The 14,734-nt window shown below is 33.6% G+C and overlaps 1 pseudogene; it reads right to left on the bottom strand.

Moving 5' to 3' along the window:
* Nucleotides 1-2,259: 2,259 nt before the first annotated feature.
* On the bottom strand, nucleotides 2,260-13,993 carry LOC115989062 (annotated as a pseudogene).
* Between the last annotated feature and the right edge of the window lie 741 nt (nucleotides 13,994-14,734).

The following is a 14,734-nucleotide window of genomic DNA, read 5'->3' as shown; positions in this document are numbered from 1 at the left end:
TATTTTAGATACATTATTCCTTGTATATGGGTCTTGTGACCATTTTGACATACATTGTACTTATATTTGGTTTATATATATTGATGTATGTTCTTTCACCTATCTTTTCATGTGTTGTTTCTTTTCTTTCTTTATACACATGTTTCTTATATATTGTATGCAATCTATTATTTCTATTTCACACTAAGATGCCGTGATGAGTTTTGTTTAAAGTGTTTCAGAAATACAGGTTGTCAAAGTCTACTTGTCATAAACTCTCTTCTTACAAAGTTTTTCAAGAATTTGTGTTAAGATAGATTTTATTGTATTCAACAAGTGATGTAAAGTTTAATGATTTATGACTTCTCTCATATCTCATTTGTTTGTTGTGGTTTTGTCACGGATTGCCAAAGGGGGAGATTGTTAGGACATATGTGATTCATGTTAGGAACATATGTCAACATTTTATGTAATTGGCTAATCCTTTGACAAAACGCATTTTACTTGTAATTGAGTAGATCTAGGACGTGTTTAATGTTTCAATAAACAAGATTTCAAGTTCAAGTCTTAAAGCCATACAAGTCTGTCCAAGAATCAAGTGAGAAAGTACAGGATTTTAAAGCTCAACAGCTAGCTCAACAACTAGCATCTATCGAGGTTTAAAAGCTGCTAAAACCCGTGGCTCGACAGCTAGCTCAATAGATGGCTATCTATCGAGGTTTATGAAATTCAGTTTTTTAGGACTGTTTTTCATCCAATCCATGAGTGTATGTTTGGGCTTTCTTTTCTCACAACTCTACACATATATAAAGATTATTTTAAGGGCTGTAAAACGTGACACAAGTTGCACAAGAGCACAATTCCACAAGTGTGAAGAAAAGTGTAACTAGAAACCTAGTTTGTCCTAGTTCTTCTTTCTCTTCAAGAAGTTGTTGTGTTTTGTACACCATAGGGTTTTATGACCTAGCAACTTCATGATCTTCATTGTCTGGATGAACTGAAGAACTTTGTAGCCAACATCTTTCTCAAGTTGGTGATCAAGTTGCGTACTGGGATCCGCACAATTAATTAGTCACGTATTGGGAGCCGTGCATTGAAAATGAAAGATTGTCACTACAGAAAAGTCCAGTTGGGTATTAGGGTAAGAGTTCAACTATAGGTTGGTATAAGGTACTGGGATTTCTTTACTTGTAATCGCTTGTTTCGATAATAGTGGATTCTTAGGAGTGGTGATCTTAAAATCACTCGGTGGGGGGTTTTTGCCATGTAGGTTTTCCCCATTCGTAAACAAATCACCGTGTCAATTTATTTTCCACTGCATACTTAGTTTAATTGGTGATTTGTTTGTACTATCATGCATATTGCATGTTAATTTGATTAATTAATAAACTTGGCTAATTAATCAATTAATTCATCACAAGGGGTCAATACATTCTTGGCCTATTAGGCTGTACGAGGGCAATTTAGAATGCAAAAAATCCTTCTTGTATATTTTTTGTGATGTAAAAAATCTTTTGTCAATTTTTTGTTGGGAACTTGTGATTTTGTGATAAAAAATCCTTAAATATCTGTTTGTGATGTTTATGGAACTTGTGATGTTAGGAACCTGTGATTTTGTGGTTCAATTTAAGTATCTGTTTGTGGATGTGGCTGTTTTGTTTTGAGTTATGATTTAGCAAGAAATTGTGATTTTTGGGTAGGACGTTGTGATAGCAAGGGAAAAAAAAAAAAAAAAAAAAACCTATAGTCGCATTTTTAAAATGCGGCTATAGTTTCTACCAATGTAGGAGGCTTTAGCTAGAAAACGCAGCTTAAAGATGTTCTATAACCGCATTTTGAAACACGGCGCTACAGTCTAACCCTATAGCCACGTTTCCAAACACAGCTTAAAGATGTCCTATAGCCGTATTTTGCAAAATGTAGCTACAATCTAACCCTATAGTCATGTTTTTAAATGCAGCTTAAAGATGATCTATAGCCGCGTTTTGAAAAACACAGCTATAGTTCGGACCCAATAAAACGCAACCAAAGCGGGTCTATAGCTGCGTTTTTTAAAAACGTAACTATAGGTCTTAGCCTATAGCCATGAATAAAAAAACGCTACTATAGACCCGCAGGGGCTATTGCCGTTGCGGGATGAATGGAGTATAATCATACAACTTCAAATATTGAATATATTTATTACTTCGGTATAAAAATACAATTCTTATTTAGATTTTAATGACAATATAACATGATTCACTTTAAAAAAAAAAAAAAAAAAAATCAAATTTACATTTCTTAGTTTTCAAACAATGCTTTAAGATTGTAAGGTCCTGTGATATTAGGAGTTCCATTCCACATTAGCTCAGCAAATTGTTGGTTGGCCTTTTCAGAGGGATGAAAGGAGTCAAAGAACACATATTCACTAACATTATGACATAATTTGTATTCTTTGACAGATCTCTTCCCTCCACAACTAAAAATTCCTCTATATGGACCGGTTCCACAACATGCAATCTTGCTTATCTTGAAACCTTCAAAAAAAAAAAAAAAAAAAAAAACAGAGATACTTTTAGTTTATAGAACATAAATGCCAAACTATAAGAGGGCTCATATCAGTGTGTGTATAATAAAAAAAGATGTGAAATTTACTTAATTTTGTTCAAAAACTCCCCGTATCAGTTCTTCCATAGCACTATTGATTTGCATTTTTGCTATAGTAACTGTGCAAATATGCACGACTACTGTATCTTTGTATCTAAATATTTTATCAATACCTAATTTCATCTGTCTCCCTCTCTGTTCTTTTCTTTGCTTTACTGTCTCTCTCACATAAACGCAGCCTCCATCGCAACCCACCACCACCCAGCCCCCACCATCACCACAACTCACAACCCATTACAAAATTTGATCTTAACAAAATCAAATCTACCCATCAACCAGAAAACCCAAATCATTAAATCCAGTGGCAGCTCAAACCCATAAACCCAAACCTAAAATCAAATCCAATTGGTAGCCCAAAAAACCATATAATGGAAGAAACAGCAGCAGTGGAAGAAAGAATAAGGAGAATAAGAAGCAGCAACGGTGGAAGAAGAGGAAGAAGAAGAAGCAGCAACAGCGGTGGAAGAAGAAGAAGAAACATGGGCAAATGAAGAGGAAGAAGCGACAGAAGAGGAAGAAGCAGTGGCGACATGTATTTGGGAAGAAGAAGAAGAAGAAGAAGCAGTAACAATGGATCTGGGTTTGGGACGAGAGAGATCTAATGGAGGTGAAAGGCGAGACCCAAAGGATTCATTTGTTTGGTGGGGTGGAAAAGTGGGAGGATAGAAAATTTTTCTATTTTCCTTCTTTTTTTGGGTTGGGAGTGGAAAACTGGAAGTATGGAAAGAGTGAGTTTATATAAATTTACTCATATACCATTGATAAAAAATGACGCCCAAAAAGTGACAAGCAAAAAAAAAAAGAAGGAATCATCCAAATATATTAAAAAATAAAAATCATGTCTTGAAAATAAAAAACATGTCCAGATAAACCAAAAAAAAAAAAAAGAAGAAAACAAAGCACCAAGCGACAACCCAAGAAAAAAAAAAAAAAAGGCAACATCCCAGGAAAGTTATAAAAAAGAAAAAGAAAAAGAGGGTGAAATCCATGTGCATTGCCTAGGTAAAGTAAAAGCTAAGAAAAAAAGACAAGGAAAAAGAGAGGGGCATTTGTATGGCAATTTCGTCATTTAATCTCAAATTTCTTCTTATCCAGTTTTCTCTCCATTTTGGGGAGAAAACTTTTTGGTGGGCTTGGGGAGAAAACACTCGAGCCCCACCATTTTTTTTTCTCTCCCAAACACACCCAAAGAGTGGAGAGAGAGAAACAAGTTATATAAATGAAAATAATAATAATAAATGATTATTTAAATAAAATAGAGTGTATAATAGACAGTCTGATGTGTGTGTTTTTGCAAAGTGATTGTGTAAAATAGAAAAAGTAAGCTCTTATGCTAAAATAAACAAGAAAGAAATTTTAGCTGGACTAATGCTAATGCTCCAACAATAATAAAAGACATTATGCACCATAAAAATTATTGTCATACCATAATTTGAAGGGTTATTTATTCTTTCACTTAGAGAAGTGTAGGTATCCGCTATTGAATATTTGAATCCATCAAGCTGATTTTCTAGCTCCTGCAAGGATTTAGAAAGTGCTTCATTGTGCAATTTTGCTAGTGTTGAAAGTTCCTCAACGCATGCACCTGTGTTATTCGGACTTAGTGCTCTTGCAATTGGCAAACAACCCAATGGTGCCAAGTTTGGAATCGCAATTTTCCTTCCACCTTTCTTATATATTCCCTAGCACATCAAGATATGGTTATTTAGTATAACAAATTTTTGCGAATGTAAATAACAAGAATTAAATAGAATGACAATTTATTTTGAATATTGAATGTTATTACTTTTATCACACTTGTTAAATTGCCGATCACTATATCTACGTATTCTTCCGGAGAGTAGGTTTGAAGAGCACTGGAATTTGAGGTGGAAAGGGCAAAATAATCATTGCTGCCAATGCTAATTAAGTAAACTGCTCTCGCCATTATTGTCTTGGCTCCTTCATGTCCTAGTCTTGTTCTCAACAGCTTCGCCAATTTCTTATAATAATGTAGTTGAGTTTTTAGGTCAATCACCTACCCCAAAAATTAAAGGAAAAGAAGATTAATTACGAATATATGGCCTACTCAGGCATTTGAAATTTGGGTAATATGTTATTGCAAGCACACTATTTCAACATGAGTTATTGCTAGAGGTGTGGCCTCCATCCAATACACAAGAGCATTGGACAAGAGCCGACATGTCACCATTTTAAAATATATATCATGTCATAGTTCGCTACCATACGATTTGCATACCTCACTATTAATCAATCAGATAATTTAGATAAAGCTCTATATTGGCAATGCAAATTTCAAGCCTATCTATCATTCATATATTTATTCCAAATTTCTTCTAAAAAAAAAAGCTGCCTGATTAATACTGATAGTCATTGGACAAAATGAGATCTCCCCTTGTACTATTATTAAAGATTGGAGAGTGAAATTTCAATATTGTCAGTATTGAACATGTGTGTGTGGATATATACATACACACACTTGATGTAAAAGATACATACTAATCCTTGGTTAGTTTCGACAAGAGCCCCGGCTCCGGCAGAAGCAAAGTTTGTCCCGCCAGTCTATTGATGATAACCGGGATACAGAAATGGTGTAATGAATGGCAACTTTGCAAACTCAGCTGTAATAAAATTTCAACAATTAATTTACTAACAATTCAAATTCTTAAAAGGAAAAAGAAAAAAAGAAAAAGAAAAAGAAAGAGTAATAGCATTTTACCAATAAAATCTGGGATTAGACGTCCATTAGAAAATCTTCCAGTGGGGTAGTTGAAGAAGGTCTCCCCATACGGTCCATAATTTGCTAGGTTATCAGTGGTGGTGTTGATATAGTCATTGTTTCCAGCATCGAATAATGAATCCCCAAAGATGAATAGGGCAACATGTTGTTGTTTTGGCAGGCATATGTGACCAAGACTATGGGTTGGGCTAAGAAAGACTACATACAAAACCAAAAAACAGAAATGGAATCTAAAACTCACCATGTTATAATCCTCGTTCACTTTTGTTCTCATTGGTTAGTTGCACTTGCCATTTATAGAGAATTTTGCGTAGGGGTGTGCAAAAAACCCACCGACCCGCCAAACCCGACCCAACCCGACCCGACCCACCGGGTTGGGTCGGTTTTTAAGGCTTGGTGGGTTGGGTTGGGTTATCAAAAAAATTATTATGGCGGGTCGGGTTGGGTTTGGGTCATAAAATTACAAACCCGCCAAACCCGACCCGACCCACCCATATTTAATATATATTTAAAATATATTTTATATTTAATAATTTTTTTAAAAAAAAATCAATTGTAGGGCACTTTTATATATATATATATATATATATATTATATTTAATAATTTGCATTTCCTCACTTCCTTCTACTAATACTAATTATATATATAATATATTATATAATTAATAAATTTTTTTAAATAACCAATTCTTCCTATCCTATATAAAAGCCAATTAATTCACACAAATTCTAATAAATTACTATGGTTGTTTAGTCATTAGTGTTGAGTCTTTGAGGAGTTACATTGATACTAATCTTTAGGTTTTTTTAATATATTAATATTTATATTTTTTTTTACTCAATTTAATAATAATAAAAAATTGTCAAACCCATGGGTTCAACCCGATCCACGCGGGGTGGGTTGGGTTGGGTTGGACTTATGTGATGGGTTGGGTTGAGTCGAATTTTTTTTGACCCACCATGGTGGGTCGGGTCAAAAAATTCCCTCAACCCGACCCAACCCGACCCATGCACACCCCTAATTTTGCGTTATTACTTGGTCAAAAAGAAAAAGATTAAGAAAAAAAAAGAAAGCAAAGCAGAATGCTTCCTCATTCCATGGTACGTAGTCGTCGGTGGCACGTTGTTGCTTTCACAGTTTCACCAAGGTCAAAAACTTTTAAGCTGTAAGAATTGAAGGACAGTCTCGGTCTTAAATAATTACTATATATATATATATATATATATATCAAATAATTAAGGCATAGGAGAAATGGAGCAGGTATAACCACTATATACTTTTCTCTACTAAAACAAACGTTTAATGACAATTTATATATGTATTATATATAGGCACTTAGGCCTTCCTAGAGATAAGTAGGACATATATTTTTCTATATGCTAGAATAGAAATGTAAGACAAAGATTAGTATTAGTTGTCATTATCATATACATTAAGCATTCAACAACTTGTAAAATTTTATCTTAAATATTTTTGAAGGTTCTTTCAGACCACGCTTTAGCGTTTACTTATGAGGTGCCCACGTTTTCAATTTCCACTTTATTTTGATATAATTATGTTGAAATGTGTACAACGAGATGCTCATCTTGGACATTATTAGATTATGTTATATGTTGTACCATGGACTTTATTATTACCAGACTAAAATCCATGTGTTGCACGGGCAATCTAGTTTGATGATCAAATTTGTATATCATTAAACTGCAGAATTAATATATTTTATAGTAATGCAAATCTGTATGTCTATTTTGTGATGGTCCAAGTGCCCAATAATTCATCTAGCTAGCGAAGAAGCTCCACCGCTTTGTACATAAAATTGTTGATGAGTGAGATATTTTTCTTTAGAAAATTGGGACCGCAAATAATCTAGCTGGCGTGATAACTATGTTAGTTCCTTTGCACAAGTTAAAGCACTGTTTGGACTTGATTGATAATGTTTGCATTCTGAGATAGCATTTATGGTTTTTTATGAAGGCATTTGACGAGGATTAATCCAATTCAAGCTAATTAGGTGAAGATCGATTTATAACGTAGCTTGAATATAAATTCCATTTGGGATGGTTAGTGTTTATATTTGTTTTGTTGAGTTTAAATCGAACTTGAGTTCTCGTTTTGACCTGGCCGACTTTGACAAAGCAAATATATATGGGCTGCGGCTTAGTTAAATTGCTTTCCTTTGACAATTTCACTGAGAGAGAGAGAGAGAGAGAGAGAGAGAGAGAGAGAGAGAGAGAGAGAGAGAGAGAGAGAGAGAGAGAGAGAGAGAGAGAGAGTATTATCAATATTATTCAATAAAGATGGCTGGACAAAATCGGGGAAGGTAGAAGAGAATTATGAAGGTATCACATTCCAACTGCATGGTTGCCAAGGTTTTGTCTCACCCTTTTGAATTAATGCTATTTAAGAATTATTAATTACTCTGCTTTTTTTTTTCTTTTTTTTTTTACGTTGCTAGGTTTTGAAATTATGCCTTTTTCTTATGTGTTCTGTTTTGTTATGTGTAAGCGGGATTGAAATTGTGGGGTTTCTAATCTTTGCTTAAGCTATTTTTTTGTTGTTGTTTTTTTTTTTTTTTTTTTTTGCTTTTTGTGTGCTGCATGATTATTACAGAGGGTTATCGTTCTTAGAAATGATAAAATGTTAGTTGTAACTTTTGGTAGAAGTTATTTCATGACTTCAAGTCAAAAAATTAGAACTGAGCAATGTTATCTATTGAATCATTTTATTTTTTAGGATGGCAATTCCTTTGACTCTCTTCAATCTTCATCATGCCAACTTTCTTTTCTCACTTCTCATTCTCCCTTGTCTATTCTATCTACAATCTAAACCAATGCAATTTAATTTGGCTGGTGAGGATTGATATTTGTGACTTTGTCTGTTTGAAGTTCTAAACCAATTCCAAAACAATGACGCTATGGAGCAGGGGACATTTGAGATCGACATGGGTGTAAGTTTTTCATAATTCAACACTTATTTATATGTAGGAGGGGACACGTCAGTTTGATATTTTTGACTTTGTGTGTTTGAAGTTCTATTAATTATGTGTGGCATGTAGAAACTTTACCAAGCAAGGGTAGGTTTTTCATAAATTACAACTTATTTCTCTTTGTTTTTAAAATCAACGATTTACTATTATTTTTCTATGGAAATAGTATAGATTATGATGTTTGCTATGTTCTGCACGTTCAAAACCATATTGGACCTTTTGGAATGTTAAAAAGGGTTGTTGGGAAAGGAAAGAGTACTGTTGATGGGCTACAGTCATAATGTGTTAAATGTGGAGCATTTGGAATGAGGGAAAGGGCTGATCTCTTAAAGGGATTAAGCTGTCCCTCCTGTAGCTTAAGATTGTATATGTTAGATTTTTTTTTTTTTTTTTTTTTTTTTTTTCAGCGATATTCGATTCTCCTATATATTTCCATAGTTCCCTTAGATCTATATTTGATTTAGTTACTTGATGACAAGTAAAGTTGGAATTTTTTTTTTCCCCAAAGAAAACCATGTGTGATATTGAACATTAGCAAATCAAGTACTATATTGCAGATTTTTAGTTAAAAATAATTATCAACAACTAGCCTCTAAGCACGCGCTCACACACGTGCTTAGAGGTTCTTCTATTTTTTGGGTAAGAGTTAATAATTTGTATAAATTATAATTTGAGACTCATATATTTTTCAATCACAAAAAAATCTAAGGGTATAATGAGTGTTAAACATTTGTGATGAGTTTACTATTAATTCCACTATAAAATCAACCAAAGGGGTCTAAAGGTACTTTGTAATTGGTATCAAAACAAGGTTAACTTAGTTTAGGATTTATTTCCTGAGTGTGACCATTGACTCCATTGATCTTTCCTTGACAATCTTGTTGCTCTACGATGGCTGCAATAGTGCCTACTGAACAATGTGCATGAGAGCTTTCTTCAAATCCATTGATGATAAATTTTGGCTCTTTGTCAACAAAGGCTAAACCGCTACAGCTCCTAGTGATCAGTGGTCCACTGAGTAACTAATTGCAGCTAACCTAAATAGCAAAGGTCTTAATACAATATTCATTGCTATCTCTCAAGAAGAGATTAGGAGAACCTTTAGTGTAGAGAGGGCGAATAAAGCAAAAACTCAAAACTTCAGATGACATTGAGAATTCTAGGTTTGAAGAGATTAGAATGGCTGATGATGAAACTTTCAACGAATTCTATGCAAACTAAATGATATTGAGAATTCAAGTTTCAACTTAGGAGATAAAATCGTTGAACCTAAGATTGCAGGGAAGATTATGAGATCTTTAAACAAGAGGTTTCGTCCTCAGGTATGACCATAGAAGAGAGTAAGGACCTAGATTCTATAAAGGTTGAGGAATTATTACAAACATATGAGCCTACCAACCTCAAACAAGTCGATGGCCTTAAAAGAGGATACTGATTCTTCTAGGGATGATCGTATGAGCAACAAATAACCTTCCTTGCTAAACAATTTAGGAGATTTAATTATGAAGAATTCTAGGAATAGAGGCAAGAGAAAACTCTAAAAAATTTGAACCTTCTAAGAATGAATCCAAAGAGAAGTTAAATGCTAAAAAGGATAAGAATGTTCAAACTTTTGTTCCATGATATCAGGAGTTCCAATAGCTTAGCAAATTATCGACACACATTAGCTCAGCAAGTCCACTTAAAGAAAACAAAATTACTAAGTAATTTGAATATCCGAATATAGAAACCTACATTTTGATAAGGAAATCCACATAACCTAAAAATAAGGTTTAGTGGGAATCTCTATGCCCTTAAGTATAAGGATTCCTTTGAGTTATTTACAACAAAATACGGGAATATTTTTAAATCCTAAGTGGATTCCTAAAATCCAAAAAGACTATCCCGAAACGAAATAACTTGTAAGTGGAGTATGATCATACAACTTGAAATATTGAATATATTTATTACTTCGGGATGAAAATACAATTCTTATGTAGATTTTAATGATAATATAACATGATTCACCTTTTTTTTTTTATAAAAAAAAAAAAATCAAATTTACATTCATTAGTTTTCAAACAACGCTTTAAGATTGTAAGGTCCTGTGATATTAGGAGTTCCATTCCACATTAGCTCAGCAAATTGTTGGTTGGCCTTTTCGGAGGGATGAATGGAGTCAAAGAACACATATTCACTAACATTATGACATAATTTGTATTCTTTGACAGATCTCTTCCCTCCACAACTAAAAATTCCTCTATATGGACCGGTTCCACAACATGCAATCTTGCTTATCTTGAAACCTTCACCAAAAAAAAAAAAAAAAGTAGAGATACTTTTAGTTTATAGAGCTAAAATGGCAAACTATAAGAGCACTCATATCAGTGTGTGTATAATAGAAAAAGTTGTGAAATTTACACAATTTTGTTCAAAAACTCCCCACATTAGTTCTTCCATAATACTGTTGATTTACATTTTTGTTATAGTAACCGAGCAAATATGCACGGCTACTGTAGCTTTGTATCTCAATATTTTATCAATTTCTCATTTCATCTCTCTCCCTCTCTGTTCTTTGCTTCATTGTCTCTCTCGCATAAACGCAGCCTCCACGGCAACTCACCACCAACCAGCCCCCACAACCACCACAACTCACAACCCCTTACAAAATTTGATATTATCACAAAACTAGATCAACCCATCAACTAAAAAACCCAAATCATCAAATCCAATGGTAGCTCAAACCCATCAACCCAAACCTAAAATCAAATCCCATGTAGCACAAAAAACTATACAATGGAAGAAGCAACAGCAATGGAAGAAAGAATAAGAAGCAGCAATAGTGGAAGAAGAAGAAGAAGAAGCAGGGGCAGAAGAAGAGGAAAAAGTGGCAAAAGAGAAAGAAGCAGCGGCGGCAAGTGTTTTGGAAAAAGAAGCGGCGGTCGAATTTTGGGAAGAAGAAGATGAAGCAGCAACAATAGATCTAGGTTTCAGACGAGAGAGATCTGATGGAGGTGAGAGGCGATACCCAATGGATTTGTTTGATTGAAGGGGTGGAAAAGTGGGAGGACAGAAAATGATGGGAGAATAGAAAAGTAGGAGGATTGTAAATATTTTGATTTCCCTCCTTTTTGTTGGTTGGGAGTGGAAAAGTGGAGGTGTGAAAAATGTGAGTTTATATAAATTTACTCATATACCATTGATAGAAAATGATGCCCAAAAAGTGAGAAGCAAAAAAAAAAAAAATAATAATAAAAGAAAGGGAATCATCCAAATTTATTAAAAAATAAAAATCATGTCCTGAAAATAAAAATAATGTCTAGTTAAACCAAAAAAATAAAAATAAAAAGAAGAATAAGAAGACAAACAAAACAAAGCACCACACCATAGCTCAGCAAATCAAAAGAAAAAAAAAAGGGAAAAAAATTAAATAAAAAGAAGGCAACGTCCCAAGAAAGTTAAAAAAAAATAATAATAATAATAATAAATTCTGGTGAAACCCATATGCACTGCCCAGGTAAAGCAAAAACTAAGAAAATAAATAAATAAATAAAAAATAAAAATAAAAAAAAGGGCAAATAATTGGTAATTTCGTCATTTATCCTCAAATTTCTCCCTACCCAATTTTTTTTATCCATTTTGGGATGAAAACTTTATGGGGGGCCCAGGTTTCTCTCCTCCCCTTCCAACCAAACACATTACAAAAAGTTTTTCATCCTCACTTTCTTTTTTTTTTTTTTTCTTTTTTTTTTTCCTCCTTAAAATCCGTTCTACCAAACACACCCAAAGAGTGGAGAGAGAGAGAGAGAAACGTGTTATTATAAGTGAAAATAATAATAATGAATGATTATTTAAATAAAATAGGTTGTATAATAGACAATTTGATGTGGGTGTTTTTATAAAGTAATTGTGTAAAATAGAAAAAGTAGGCTTTTATGCCAAATTAAACATGAAATTTTAGCCAGATTGATGCTAATGCTCTAACAATAATAAAATACATTACACACTAAAAAAATTATTGACATACCATATTTTGAAGGGTTATTTAGAGTTTCACTTAGAGAAGTGTAGGTATCCGCTATTGAATATTTGAATCCATTGAGCTGATTTTCTAGCTTCCGCAAGGATTTCGAAAGTGCTTCATTGTGCAATTTTGCTAGTGTTGAAAGTTCCTGAATGCATGCACCTGTGTTATTCGGACTTTGTGCTCTTGCAATTGGCAAACAGCCCAATGGTGCCAAGTTTGGAATCGCAAATTTCCTTCCACCTTTCTTATATATTTCCTAGCACATCAAGATATGGTTATTTAGTATAACAAATTTTTGCGAATATAAAAAACAAGAATTAAATAGAATGACAATTTATTTTGAATATTGAATATTATTACTTTTATCACACTTGTTAAGTTGCTGATCACTATATCTACGTATCCTTCCGGAGAGTAGGTTTGAAGAGCACTGGAATTTGAGGTGGCAAGAACAAAATAATCATTGCTGCCGATGCTAATTAAGTAAACTGCTCTCGCCAATAATTTTTTGGTTTCTTCATGTCCTAGTTTTGTCCTCAACGGCTTTGCCAATTTCTTGAAATAATGTAGTTGAGTTTTTAGGTCAATCACCTACCCCAAAAATTAAAGGAAAAGAAGATTAGGAAAATATGGCCTACTCAAGCATTTGAAATTTGGATAATATGTTATTGCAAGCACACTATTGCAACATGAGTTATTGCTAGAGGTGCGGTCTTCATCCAATACACGAGCATTGGATAAGAGCCGACATGTATCATGTCATCGTCACCTACAATTTACCAAAGTATTAGAGGGAAGCCAAAAACCTCTAATTCGCAGCCATATGATTTGCATACCTCACTGTTAATTATTCAGATAATTTAGATAAAGCTCTATTGCCAATGCAAATTTCAAGCCTATTTATCATTTATATATTTATTTCTTTATTAAGCACGACATGATCAATTTCAGGAAACATTTAATTAAGCTTCCAATTTTCATCTAAAAAAAAAAGAAAAAAGAAAAGAAGCTGCATAATTAATAATACTGATTGTCATTGGACAAAATGAGATCTCCTTGTCCTATTAATAAGGATTAGAGAGTGAAATTTCAATATTGTCAATATTGTACATATGTGTGTGTATATATATACACACACACTTGATGTAAAAGATACATACAAATCCTTGGTTAGTTTCGGCAAGAGCCCCAGCTCCGGCAGAAGCAAAGTTTGTCCCGTCAGTATATTGATGATAACCGGGATATAGAAGTGGCGTAATGAATGGCAACTTTGCAAACTCTAGCTGTAATAAAATTTCAACAATCAATGTACTAACAATTCAAATTCTTAAGAAAGAAGAAGAAAGAAAGTAAGATTAATTGCATTTTACCAATAAAATCTGGGATTAGACGTCCATTAGAAAATCTTCCTGTGGGGTAGTTGAAGAAGGTCTCCCCATACGGTCTATAATTTGCTAGGTTATTAGTGGTGGTGTTGATATAGTCATTGTTTCCAGCATCGAATAATGAATCCCCAAAGATGAATAGGGCAACATGTTGTTGTTTTGGCAGGCATATGTGACCAAGACTATGGGTTGGTGTAAGAAAGACTACAAACAAAACCAAAAAATAGAAATGGAACCTGAAACTCACCATGTTACAAACCTCGTTCACTTTTGTTCTCATTAGTTTGTTGAACTTGCCATTTATAGAGAACTTTGCTTTATTACTTGGTCAAAAAGGAAAAAAAAGAAAAGAAAAAGAAGTATAATGCATTGTTTATTATAAGGAAGAGATGAAGCTTCCTCATTCCGTGGTACGTTGTCGTCGGTGGCATGTTGTTGCTTAAACATTAAACAGTCAACAACTTGCCAAAATAAGCGAATCTTGGATGCTGATCTTGGACATTAGATTACGTTATACGTTGTACCACGGACTTTATTATTACCAGACTGAAATCCATGTGTTGCACGGACTTTATTATATACAGTCAACAATTTTGCATATACTATCATTGAACTGCAGAATTAATATATTTTATAATAATGCAAATCTGTATGTATATTTTGTGATGGTCGAAGTGCCCAATAATTCATCATGTCAGCGAAGAAGCTCCACCACTCTCAAACTAGGCATTTTAATATTCGCTTCCACTTTGTACATAAAATTGTTGATGAGTGGGATATTTTTCTTCAGAAAATTGGGACCGCAAATAATCTAGCTGGCGTGATAACTATGTTAGTTCCTTTGCATTCTGATAATGTTTGCATTCTGAGATAGCATTTATGGGTTTTTGTGAAGGCATTTGACGAGGATTAGTCTAATTCAAGCTAATTAGGTGAAGATCGATTTATATCGTAGCTTGAATATAAATTCCTTTGACAAAGCAAATATATA

The sequence above is a fragment of the Quercus lobata genome, chromosome 5, assembly GCF_001633185.2.
Source record: "Quercus lobata isolate SW786 chromosome 5, ValleyOak3.0 Primary Assembly, whole genome shotgun sequence".
Taxonomy (NCBI): domain Eukaryota; kingdom Viridiplantae; phylum Streptophyta; class Magnoliopsida; order Fagales; family Fagaceae; genus Quercus; species Quercus lobata.
Note: the sequence above shows the minus strand (reverse complement) of the source record. Positions and strands in the feature narration are given on the sequence as shown.